This window comes from Rhinolophus sinicus, chromosome 15 (assembly GCF_057876585.1).
Source record: "Rhinolophus sinicus isolate RSI-liver-muscle chromosome 15, RSI-T2T, whole genome shotgun sequence".
Classification (NCBI taxonomy): Eukaryota; Metazoa; Chordata; class Mammalia; order Chiroptera; family Rhinolophidae; genus Rhinolophus; species Rhinolophus sinicus.
The window spans coordinates 87910557-87923574 of record NC_142515.1 but is presented as its reverse complement, the minus strand read 5'-3'; positions in this window follow the sequence as shown (position 1 = coordinate 87923574).

Sequence of the window (13018 nt, the reverse complement as noted above, 5' to 3'; positions counted from 1 at the left end):
TAATACTACAAAATATTTACGATATGTATATTATGTTTTGATATCTGTTAGGGTGAATTTCCTAATCTTGTTGTTCATATTTAGGAGTTTCTTGATTATTGAGCTTTTTTATTCTTCCATTCAATTTTAGAGTCACTTTTCAGAAATAACTTATTAGAAGTCTGATTACAATTACATTGAATCTATAGATCAATTTGGAGACAGTAGAGAAATTTGCAATACTGAATAATCCTATTCACAGTCATGGTAAATATTATCATATATTTAGTCTTTTGTTAAAGGTTTTTAAGAAGTTTTATGGTTCTCTGCATAATATCTTTTATTTAAATTATTTTTAGATATTATGTGTTTTATAATATTCATATCTATTGTAAATTATATTTTTTGAATGTTAGTTTATTGAAATACAATTGACCTCACATTAAATTATTAATTGCAAACTTGCTAAATTTTGTTATAAATCTAATTATTTTTCTATTGGTTCCTTTGATGTTCTTTGTGAATAATCACATCACTTGCAGATAATAACAATTTTGTTTTTTCCTTTTATATTTATAAAGTCTTTCTCTCTTCTTAATGATTTATCTGTCTAGTATCCACTTTGATATTAAAGTACTGATGGGAAATATTCTTATCTTATTTCTGATCTTAAAGGGAAGTATTTTAATAATTTATATTAAGTACAATAGTTGCTATGGATTTGCACTGATAACACTTATAAGGCTCAGAAAGTTGCCTTCTATTTTGAGTTCTCTAAACATCTTTTTTTTTATCATGAATAGATTTGGTTTCAATGAACATATTGTTTTGAACTGTCAAGGTAATTATATGGTCATACTCTTCTAATATATGAATACTGTAGTTGATTTATTATTAAATAATTTCCTAATATTAAAACAATCTTCATTTCTAGGAAAGTTTCCAATTTACCACCAAAATTGAGGGCATATCCCTAGGAGCTGTGAGAAAGCCTATGTCCCTGCTCTTCCCCACTTTTTTCCCCTATTAGCCCTGTGCTACTGGATCTGTCAAGGTAGGGAAAGGGTGGTGGGGGTGGAAATGGAGGTGCAGGTGCTAATGGAGAGGAGAAAACAAGTCCCATGGAAGTTTGAAGCCTTAGTACTATACCTGTTATCTAACCTAATGTTCCTCTGTACCTCCCCTTGCCTTGCCATCTCATAGTCCTTCAGACTCAAATTCCTCTCTTGCCTAGATCTCAATTTAAATCTATTTTAATGGCTCTCATCCAGCCAGAGAACATGATACTTTAAGAAACTAACACAGTCCTTGTTTCTGTTTCCTATGGTGTCCTATAATTTTTACAGTTGCAGACAGTGAAACAGGAAAGGTATTTGCACCGGTTTATGTTCCCTCTTCATTTCCTTCCTCTTTTCAGTTTTATTTATGTAGCATGTGTAATGTTTAGTAAATAAAAGAATCATCTTTATTGTTAATAACTTTTTAAAAATTCTACCTAGCAATTTTAGGTTTTCTGGTGATAAGATTTTCAGGAACTAATTCTCCCTATTAGATTTGGAAGTTCCCAATCAGTTTTCTCTCAAAATAGCAGTATTGGTCTTCTCAAAGAATTAACTCCCCAAAATGTGGTTTTGATAAACATGTTGACTTATATTTATTAGGAACCTAACATAATAGAGAACCTAAATAATAGAGATACTATTCCTGAAAACACTGACTCAGAGAATTTAACCTGGCCGTTTTTCCAGTTACTTGGCAACTCATCATGACTCAGAGAGGCCCTGGATAAATTCGGTCCTGAGGGAGCTTCAATATATTTCTGAGGTTCCTTTTCAAAATGAGAATAGCCTGAAATCAGTTAGAAGATCCAACGATGCATAACTGTTTAATGGCAAACAGTGGGACTGAGAAGCAGAGATTTGACTTCTGTTGGGCCTTTTTGTCGTGGTCCCAAGCAGAGAGAGAAAATCAGTTTATCTTGATTTCTTCACAAAGCGATGTTACAAGGAGCAAACAAAAGAGTATATTCAAGTCACTTTGGAAAGGGAAAAAATGCCACAAGACTTGCTAGAAATGTAAATGAAGTCCTTGGAGACTATTTTTCTTTTTTCTAGTTTTATTGCCCTTGAGACTATTTAAACCAGTGCAGTTAGGTGCCTGGGGAATTGAGCTGGGGCAACAACTCCTCCTCCATAGTGTGAATAGCTTCCAATCTCCCTTGCTGTTTTTTGTTGTCCTTCCCAACGCATAGGGAGTGTTATACTGAATAAGTTTACAAGTTAATTCCTAAACAATGGTAAGAACAAAGTAATGACTACTATTAATTCTCTTAACACAGAATAGTTTTATTCTAATCTCCTTTGCTCTCAGTCCTTTCCCATGATTATCCAAGATGGTCCTCGAACAATCATGATGTAACAAGAGCATGTCCAGGACATTTCCCAGAAGGTGCTCTTGTGTTATAAATACCACTCAAAGATTCTAGATTCTGGTTACAAAGGAGTTCTGGAAAAGAAAAAAAAAGTGGTTTGTACAACAAAGGCATATAACTCGCCAATAGTCTTGTTTTTATTTAGTTACAGTGTACACAGATATAGAGAGGGAGAAAGAATATGGTGCGAAGCAAGGGGACGCCTTCCCAATAGTGAGGAAATTGCCAATAATTCACAAAGGTGGAGCCTTAAAAAGTTGAAAAGGTCACTCTCCCAGCTGTGACAACAGTAGGCATTTTTTTAATAAAGGAGTTATGCTCAGCATTATCTGTTATATGTTATCGATATAAATCATTTTGACCTGTGTTACTTCTTAAACAAAATTATCTGCTTTACAGTCACTTCCTATCCTAATGTCATCAATATTTATAGCTTTCTCTTAAGGTAAAATTCGAGTATAATTTTAATATGCTATTTTTTTGAGTAGAGAAGGGCCTTCTGTTTATTTATTGTTTTTCATTTTTCAATTACAGCTGGCATTCAATATTGAAACTAGAATTTTTTTACTCACAATATTTTGAAAAATTGCCAGGCAATGTTGCAAGTTTTAAAAAGCTAGATTTTAGTAGTAGGAGAATTCAACTTTTTTGTAGATAAAATAGAAATAAAAGTTTCCAAAGCTGCTGGAGTTTTTGGTTAAAGTAAAGAAACAAATCTACAGTAATGTTTTGTTATCCAAACCATTTGTCTATTGCTCCCTATTCTCCATGTTCTCTTTGTATGTCAATTAAGCTTTTTCCTGAAACTTTACTGTGAATAATATTCCTCTCACCCAAGATTCTAGCCAGGTGACTGCTATGTCTTGAGCATGCTCTGACATATTAAAAAATACTTTCTGATCTATCAAGTCTTTGAGTTGGTTTAATGAGGATTACTGTTTAAATGCTCACTTTTATGTTGGTTTCCTGTCTTTGTAGAACATTTGCAAATGTTACTCATTAGATCATGAGTGAAAATAATGTGATTTCTGGTATGCTTATTTTGTCTTTTTTTCACATACTATGTTCAGTGTCCTTTAAAGAGTATAAATCAAGTGGTATGCTCCAAAGACTTCCTTTGATTATTTTTCTTTTTCACCCTTTTATATTTTAAGGCTTCCTTCCAAACATACTATAAAATAAGGCTGAAAATTGGGCCAAATATTAACAACATCCAGTGATAATAAGGTAATATGATCATTGTTGTTATAGTTCCTTGTTTCCATTGTAGTCTCAATCCCCTGCCTTTTATAAGTAGTTTCAATCACAACGTTTAAACTACGTGCTTGTGTATATGAATGTAGATATATGTGTTTGAGTAAGAAAGAACAGAAATGCTAGTACCATTTAAGTACCCATTTTCTGACCTAATCAGACATCCTTATAACTCTGAGGAAATAAATGGGAAGGAAAAAAATCCGTTACAGTGTCTTACCAGGATCACAATTACCTATTGAAAATGAGGACTTATTTAGATCATAGCATCTATGTTGTCCTCTCCATTTTCCTTCTCCAAAGGATTTGTTCCATTTATTTTCTCCTCAGCAAAACATATATATGCAACTTGAAGTAAACCCACTTGACAAAAAATACCAGCAGGAAAAAAATGTGGATTGCTGATTACATAGTTGCAACCAAACCTAAATCTAACAGAAGAGATTATTTCTGTTGGCTTTGTTTGCTCCAAGTCAGTTTGTGAAGGCAGGCCAAATAGAAATAAAATATTTATTGTTGATAAAAATAAAGCATTTATCTGAAAAAGAGGCAAATGGAAGACTAAAAGAAGCATTGTATTTCAAGTGACTGCATCATCAGACCAAGTTACACTGCCCCATGCTGTGATCACCAAGAAGATAAGGTCTTCACCATCTGTTCTCTGGAGGTCCTGAGTTTAAATCTCAATGGGAGACTGCTGCAGGATGCCAGGGAAAAGAGGATGGTGATTTGTAAATTTTGCTTTCTTTATGCCAAAGCACTAATGATTTTTGCGTACATTTGTTTATATGAAGGGATAACATTCCACTCACACAATATTAAACACATTAACATTTAATCAAAAGTTGAGATGCATTTTAACTAGTCTTATATGTTTCAATTTTAGCTACAGTATTTGGGATATAGTATATACATAAAGAAGGCCTCAACAATTATACTTACTCTGTTTAGTTTCTCTAACCATTAATGCCTTGGATTCTGACAGCATTGTTTAAATTGGAGTTTGCAGGTGGTATTTAAAAGTTCCATCAAATGTAATCCTATATTTTTTCCCTAATGTCTGGCAATGAGTAAGTGAAGAGTTCACAATCAGGTTGAAGTCACTTTAGTATTAAAATAAAACAAAACAAAATGAATGCTTTTAGATGTATGTTTGTCTGACTGGAAATAACCTGGCAGATGTGGGAATCTGGTGCTGTTTTGACTAGACTGTGATAACAGTTGAAGGTACACACTTGCAGTGGTTCTGACAGGTAGGTACTCAAGAGGAGAGGGGTCACATGTTTCTATATATTCATCAGGTTCTTTGCATCATCTCTATTTTAATTTCCTAATTTCTCCTGGTCTCCCAGACAGACTGCATTCAAATCTCAAAAAATCTTGAATACTAAAAGCATTTGTAGAAAGTATAAGAATTTTTTCTCAAAGCAATCAATGTCCTCAAAATACATAAGCTGCTTCTCTTTTTCCCCTCCTTTCACTGCTCACATCCACCCACATATGTCTTTCTCCTACCTCCATGCTACAAATAGTCATTTCATGAGTAAAATAATTATGTCCAGACCAACAGATTTGGCTCTTTTAAAGGAAGTACTTATTTATTGTCTGTACAATCCAACACATAATTCAGACTTTAACATAAGGATCCTAAAGGAAAAGTCTGATCTCTCCTTTCTTCTGGACACTGTAGCCAAAACAACCTTGATAACTCTTTAGTATGTTACACCCTTGATCAAAACCTTACATCGCGTTGACTACTGGATTAAGTGTAGACATTCAAAGCTTTTCACAATCTAGCTTCCCCTATTGTTCCAGGCTTATTTCTAACTACTTTCATATTCTATATTCCTGCCAAACACCCATCATTACCATAACAGTGATGCCTTTTCCTACTTTCGTGTTTTTGTTCAAATTTGTTCTCCCTAGAACAGTCTTGAGACCTTTCTAACAATTCTGTTAATTGATTTTTCTAACCACATTTCAAGGCCCAGGACAAATACCACTTCATTCATGAAGACTTTCCAAATAGGACCAGTGAAAAGTAACTTCTCCCCTCTCAGATTTTTGTAACTATGTTTTAGCAATTACCTTATTTCAATGATATTAGAGTAAACTATGCATAACCAATTGCATTAAGACACTGGTCATGGGATTCATTTTAACAAATGGTTTTCTCCATAATGTCTTATATCCCTTAGAGACAGAAAGTACTTGATAATTATTGAACTGATTTTGCTAAGGATCAAATAGATGTTGCTTATGAAAATCTAAATGTTAAAGGGATATAGAAGAGTTCTGGTTTTCTTTGTGTTGTCTTGGTTTCACTCCCGCATTCATCTAACACATACATATCGAGTGCCTGACTGTCATTTTGTAAAGCACTGGGGATATACGAATTAACAAAAGAGCCTTGGTTCCTGCTATCATCGACCACCACTCTCTGGATTTATGGTTTTCATGGGATTTCAGTTTCTTTACCTGTAAATGAAGGGTTTAGATTATATAATCTCATGGTCTCCTTCCAATTTTAAAGCTATAAGTGGAACATACTTTGAATATTAAATGTCTATGTTAAAGACTTTAACTTATTATGCATTATATCTATTTATAAATATAATACATATATGTGTTTTTTAATAAGTACTTTCGTCATAAAAACATGACAGTCATTATAAAAAGTTGGATTTTTCAAGCGGGAGAAATGAATTGTTACTTGTTAATTAGGTATGGTAGTCAAAGAAGTTATTAGATGTTTCCTCCATCTTTTTGAGATTTTTGGGTGAAAATATTGTCTTTCCTCCTCTTAGGAATCAAGAATTAGGATGATGTTAGAACGTATGGAAACTTGTATATTATATATACAGAGGGTGCCAAAAAAAGGTACACACATTTTAAGAAAGGAAAACTGTATTAAAATTGTCATACTCAATGTATACCAATAACAAAAAATAAATACAAGTCATGTGTATATAATTTTTGGTACCCATGGTATATACTTTTTGTCAGATGTCTGTAACCTTTCTAGGTATCCACTTCACCATTATATTAAAGTTCCCTTGTTTTTAATATGTAGTTTACAAATAGCACTGGGAATGTTTCCAATAGGAAATTCGCTGATATTATTGATATAGTTGGGTCTGGTTGGATTAGTTCTTAAATCATTTATTTTAAGTAAATGTTACATATGCCACGAAGTCTTCAATCTGAGGTAACTTTTGTAAATTTTCTTCAGACGCTCTTTTGCAGAAGATAGTATCTACCATGAACCCTTGAACATGATTAGAAATAGCCTTCTAGCTATGAGATTTTCTTTCACCAATTAATCTTGTTGTATAATATGACAGTTAATCCTCTAAAATCTTTTAAAGCACTTTAAAATGAAAAGGCACAGCATATTTCCAGCTATGTACTAATGCTGATGACCTCCATTGTTCAAGAACCTTTAGAGGGCTCCAATATATTTAAAATGAATAAAAGTATTCTTTTGGGAGCCCCGAATTCTTTGAGCTAGGCAAGGTGAACTAAGGTCTAGAAATGTGATACACTGATTATTTGATTCCATATTGGAAAGATGTCTTTGGGGAGAGCTATGTTTTCTCTTGATTGGATAATCTGAACACAGCATATTCTTGGTGGAAGCGAGGTAAAGTGGGTAGAGTAGAAAAGTGGAAAGAGTGAAGTGGAAGAATTACTTAAAATAAAAAATAAGATCAAGATAATAATTACATTGTTATCATTTAAATATAACTCTTATTCTATTCTGAGAAATTATCAGACTGAGCATAGGAGGTGAATATATGTTTATACAGATGTGAAACTGCTGTCCAAACTCATTATCCTGTCATGATTCAGTTAAATCACGCTCTCTAAGGAGACTGACTTGTTATATTTGTGAACAGGTGGCAGCTTCATCTACTCAGAGACCAATTATGTAAAACAGCATGAAAATAGCCAGGGTGCCAATGCGGGGGTAAGGCGGGGGGTGGGGAAGGGGGGAGGGAGAGAGAGAGAGAGAAAATATGTTACATGTTATAAAAGCAATAGTGATTCAATTTTTGAACAAAGAAGTGTTTTGTTTATTGTTTGTTTGTTTGTTTAAGATTCCAGTGAAATAACTCCCTGCAATAGTGTCTATCATGTGAAATCCATCTTAGTACCTGGTAGTGATTCTATTAGTTCAGGTAGTAGGAATGAAACTTAGCTCCATTATATTTCAATGGTATTTTGCTTTAGGACATGCTGCTGGAACTCATTTCAAAGAGTGGTGACCTGTGATAGACAGACTAAATGTTAACATTGGAAAAACACTGATAGATCGGCTTGCAACCTCATGAGTCCTGGCTGCACATACCATCCTGCTTTTGGTTTAAAACATTGCCTCCCAGAGCGATTTTCATGCAGATGTATCTGTTTAGTACAGATTTGCTTATTGAATTAATCAGTTATCTCCTGGAAATGTAGAGAGAAGGTCCCTACAGAAATGTGGAGCAAGTTTGGCGAATTTGGAAGAGGGTGAACTGAACAGAAAGGTTACTGGGAGATTGAAAGTTTCTAGGAACCAGGAGCAACATGAATGAATGGGGCACTGAGAGAGTAAAGCCGCCTAGGGGAGGAATAAGCAAGGGCTTTTCAGAGTTACCAATAACTGGATCTGGGATCTGTTGACAATTTTAAAATGCCTTTCTCCAATCCTTCTTGCTAAGCCCTTTTGTACTAAAGTTTGTAACTTTTGATGAAGGATTATTTTATAGCCTAATGAAAATCCCCACAAGCCCAAAGATGAGTTGAAGAAAAGCTAATATTCCTTAGGCATGGGAATGACTTAGATGATGGTAAACAAATTAGAAATGTAAAGATGTTTAGATCATTGAGCTTTGACCTTATTTTTGTTTTTTATGTGGCAAAGCTTGCCTTCAAGGAAGTGAAAACATTAACAGTAATAAAAAAAACACTGTGTTTGTTGTTAGCACGGGGGGAATTATAAAGTCTCCTTGTTTTAAAATAAGTATTTTTTTAGGATTCAAATTCTCTGCTAAATATATTTAGTAGAATCAGCATCATTAGATTTTGGCCAATCAGTCACTAGCATGTAGGATATTTAAATTTTATTTTGAACGGTTTTAATGGAGCTCATCTTGACTTTACAAGAATCCTGTATGTGATAATGAACTTCTTAGGTTTGGGGGAAATTGAGTTTCTGATTGAGATTTTCTTGTGAAATGATGATTTCAAATCTCTCTGATGACATGAAGTTTCTCTTGTTGTTTGGGAATGTAATATGCCTAAGAAAGGGAATAAACATCCAGCTGCACCTATCTAAACACATAATTAGTCTGCCTGAGAGGTCAGTTAATCTGCATTAACTGAATGTTTTTGTGTTGTAGTTGATGTTGACTAGCTGTTTAAGGTTTTATGTGAATTTAAGCTTAGGCTAATAAGCAACTAGTTAAAATTCCCTTATCATACAGATGTTTGCATGTAATTTAGATTACAGCCTACATTCAAGTTTAATTTGTATCTCTCTGAATGAATCAAAATTTCTATCTATATTTGGTTTAGATTTAGATACATTTTTGTAACTTCTGTGATCTTAGATTTGTGTTTGCTTTTCGAAGGTGCTTACCAGAAGTCTCAGTTTGGCTGTCTCCACATAATATGGGATAAATTCCCAAGATCTATTGGATACAAATGAGGAAATCTATAGAACTGAGAATGTCTGTGGGAATAGATTGTTTCTCAGTTGTCAGAAATTAGATTAGTCAGATAGGAATTATTAAAATAGCCCTTTTAATCTGTCTGCAAAGGTAGTTTGTAAGGAAATCAAACTGCAAACTTTAGGGGTTTTCAACACCTCTTAATTCAGTGTTATGTGTGAATTTAATTAATATACTACCTATTTTTTCAGCTAGGGTTTTTTTGTTTTGTTTTTTTGTTTGTTTGTTTGTTTTTAAGGCTTTCCCTCTGACAGCACCTAATCATCCCTTCATTTTTCATTATCTACCCCTAAGTCCTTCATTCTGGTTTTATCCCATCATTGGTGGTCAAATTGGCCTTCTTTTATTTTTTTCAAGTCTCTTTTATCTTTTCATTAAGTTCCATTTCAAATAATTAATCTTTAGTTACCCTGTATTTGCCAATCTCCAGTTTACCAGTTTGTTAATACATGGCTCATTTATTTGAATTCTATCCACAGTAGAAGACTATTCTAAATTTAAGAAAAGCCTTGTAACAAATACCTGTTGGAGATAGAACAAGACTTATGCTCCTGTGAAATATTTTTTAGAGCAAAGTGATTGTGCATGTGAAAGTATTTTTCAAAATATTGTACATTTCTATAAACTGCTGTCTTTTCTTCTGCAGATTCCTTACGTGTAGGAATGGGAGTGGTGCCCAAAGGAAAAAGGAGAAGAGGAAACTTTCAGGTACAACAATCCTTCCTGAATCTGTCCAATCCACTGAACTGTTTTAATGTGGCATAAAATGTATCAAGGCTTCATATAGCTTAGTTCAGCTTTTCTTGTTAGATTCTCTAATGGGCATACATTTTTAGATTTAAGACTTAAAAAATACAGAGAATGGTAATGGGCAGGTTAATAAATGAATGCCTCTATCTTTCTTTTCACACACTTTTAGGAATGTATGGGACAGTATTTCATATGTAAATTTTTTTTTATTATTTCCTCAAATAAATTTTACATACATAAGTGACATTTTCCTAGAATTCCCTAAATGAAAAGAATTTCTTTTTTAATATTATGGTTCTTTTTCTCTCTGAGAATTAACTGGGTAGAGAAATTGTGAGAGAATTTGTTATTTATGACACAAGAGTGGAATGTAAAATAACATAAATTACATGTTTTATATCAGAATAAAAGGACCATTTCCACATAGGAGAACAACAAGTTGAAGAAGCCCAGTTATCAAAGAACCCAGAGTCTAATCAGCCATGAACGAAACATATCAATGTCTGTGAATTCAGTGTCTAGAAAGCACGTAGTAGTATTTAAAATAACACTTTGAATGGCATCCAATATCTTTTGGCATATTGTGACTTCATAAAAGTATGGACTATAGTTCACTTTCCTTATTCAACCTCCTCTGTTATCAGCCTTCCAAGTAGAACATGTTAACTGAGCTCCATTACCAGATTATTTCTCATAATTATTTGCATCTGCAGAGATGGGAGAGCACATATTCCCAATGTTCTCATTTCCACAATTTATTCTTAGCCTTCACTCCAACTTTGTATTTTTCTTTTCCAAAACAACTAGTATTGTGATATGTATATTTGTATGTGTGTGGTCACACACACACACACACACACGGTGTTCTAAGATGCTTCTACTCAAAGGTTTTTTTTTTAGTGTGTGTATATATATTTTTTGCCCATTTTTTTCAATAGGCATCTAAAACTCTCATGAAGACAAATTCTTATTTAACAACTTACGATGTACTGCACACTAGAGATCCATTTCATAATGAAACTCACTTTCAGTTCATTTAAATGAGATGAGTTCCTCGGTCTGGAGAGGACATACTCTCATGGAAGACAGCCAATTGGTCCTGCCAGAGCGTTCTATCGCCACAGTCATTGGAAACCTCTCACATAGAGATACCAGCTTCCCCGGTGAGGACAGTGATGACCCAGCTTAAAAAAATGCTATCTATGATTGGCCAGATTTGGAATAGATCAAGCTGTTTACAAATTGTTCTAATAGATCTTGCATGAGTATAATTGGGAAGGAAGTTACGCAGACTAATAGAAGTTTCCAGGATTTCCCTGTTCTCTTTGTTTGGCATTTACCTCCATATTTATTTTTCTATAGTTGTTCTGACACCTGCTTAGATTTGTTTTAAAATTTATTTGTAAATCCTCAGTTTAAAAATATTAGGTTGCTGGATTTGCTTCTAATTCCCATTTTTTTCACTTCTCTTCCTTGAAATGAGACAAAATTATAGTTTACTATAGATGTGAAGTCTTTTTATATTTTATTATCAACACAGGATTCATCCTCATACTGTCTTCTGTTGTTTAAGTCCCTAATTTCCACATTCTGCCACATTTTGGGTTCCAAATAACTATGTTTTTTCTTAACTTGCTCATGAAATAATCGCCCATTCTTTATTATGGTCATGTTAAGGACAATAATTTAGATTCCTGGAATTCTTAATAAGTATGATGCTAAATGCTTTGCATTGCTTTCCTCAGTCTTACTAACAACTCTCTTAGGTACACATCGTTTTAAAAATTAGGAAATTGAGGCCCAGAGCATAAATAATCCATCCCGTATTTTCAGTTGCTCTCCAGTTCACCTTTTCATTGGCTCAATTTATGCCAAAGCTCTCTTTTAAACAATGATTCTTAACCTCTGCAGCTGTCTGGAGCTCCTTTTCCTTTGCTGGCTCCCCTCTATCTTTTTCCTGCACTGACTTTTCCTGACATGATTCTGTAGTTAGGCTTAGTTCCTTCCCAATCCCCTGTCCATTTAAATCGTGAGTCCTTTTTCACCTCGAAAATCCCTAGACATTATCTGCGAGTCCGCAGTAAATCTGGTAGTGCACGAGGCTTTGTTTACAGGTGTGCTGTTAGATGGCAAGATAACTGGGAGCTGGGAAATTAGTCATCCTGAGTGTTTCTGTCAGTAGAGGGCAGGAAAGCATACTCTCTCAGTTACGTATGTGCATTAGGGCTGATTCTAACTGCCTGGAGTTCTTGCTGGGGCACATGGCAAAAATAGTCATTGTTGATATTTTATTCATCTGCTTGGCATACCTGCGTTTTATTCCACTGAAAATGTTTGTTACATATGAGTCTTTTCTGTTGTTTGGTAAAGGGTGGGAATTGGGTGAAGAGAGGAAAAGTAAATTTACTTTGTTGTCTTTCCCTTCCTCTAAACCTGGTGTGAAATTCCACTTGGCATACTTTGTAAAATTTGGCCTGAGTAGCACACACAATGATACACAGTGTGTACAGGAAGCAAAATTCAACAGAGTACCTTTGGCTACCACCCATGCTTATACAAAAGAGGAAATGGGCCATTATCCCACTCTCTACTTGCTGAACTTTGGCTACCATTGCTGTGAGGACAATATTTATCCTCATCTCACTTTATGCAAACTACTGCATTGTTTTCAAGGCACAGTATGAAGCAACAGGAACAAAACCCAAGCAAAACAAAATGTTACCTACCACAGCCAGACAGCTAATAAGTAGGAGAAAATAACTGCCACATCGGGTATCCTTAAGCATTGTTGATATTTGGACACAAGATAGTTTATAAGATAGGAGTGGATAAACCACCAAGATTTACTCTCTTGAGGGCATTTAAAATTCCTTAAGCCATAGAATTTATA